The following is a 950-nucleotide window of genomic DNA, read 5'->3' on the forward strand; positions in this document are numbered from 1 at the left end:
TATTTTATCTCCTTTTTCGGATCTATTCAACACTTTTAGTAAGATCATGTCACCAACTTTTAATTTAGTAATTTTGTCGATCCGATTAAATTTCTCCGCTCTTTCTTTTGCTTTGCGGATTATGTTTTCGTGGGTCATTTGAATCTTCCTTTCATATGCAATGTTGGGGGTTAATGGAGGCAGTTTCAGCCAATTTTCATACGCTCTTTTTGGCTTTTTATTCAGCTGGATTTCAATAGGTGTGAATTCTGTCGTTTCATGATGGGTTTAATTCATGCAGTTTTCGATCATTTTTATCCAGCTCCTCCAATAGTTGTGTCGCTCTTTGATAAGAGTTCTAAAGGATCTTGACAGCTCTCTATGGATTCTTTCCACAATATTGCTCTGCGGATGACGAATTGATAAGAATACAGCTTGCACTCCTTCCTCCTTTAATTTATTCAGCCATTGTTCACAAGTAAATTGAGTTCCATGATCAGTTACGATCTTCTCAGGTTTTTCAAATTTTGCAACGTAGTCGTTAATAATTTTGCTGACTGCTACTTTGGCTGTACTCCTCCTTATCGGGTACAACTTTATATATTTGCTAAAAGCATCGACGGTAGATAAAATATACCTGTAACCTCTTCTTGAAGTTGGCAGAGGTCCATAGAAATCGATTGAAAGGATTTCTCCAGGTTTTTTTGGCGTATAATTTCGCATTTCTGCGTAACACGTTTGGTTAGTGACTTTGTTCTTTTGACATGAATCACAACTTTCTATTCTTCTTCTCATTATTTTAGCAGACTGATGATAGTAGAAATACTCATTTAGCCTTTTGAAAACTCTTTGAGCACCTGGAATGGAAGCTTCTAATGTGTCCCCTAAGGGTTTACATTTTTCTTGCACCTTCTCTATTCCTTTACACACCCTCCACACACTTACTTGGTGGTGGAAGGGGGACCTACAGT

Source organism: Belonocnema kinseyi, chromosome 4 (genome assembly GCF_010883055.1).
Source record: "Belonocnema kinseyi isolate 2016_QV_RU_SX_M_011 chromosome 4, B_treatae_v1, whole genome shotgun sequence".
Classification (NCBI taxonomy): domain Eukaryota; kingdom Metazoa; phylum Arthropoda; class Insecta; order Hymenoptera; family Cynipidae; genus Belonocnema; species Belonocnema kinseyi.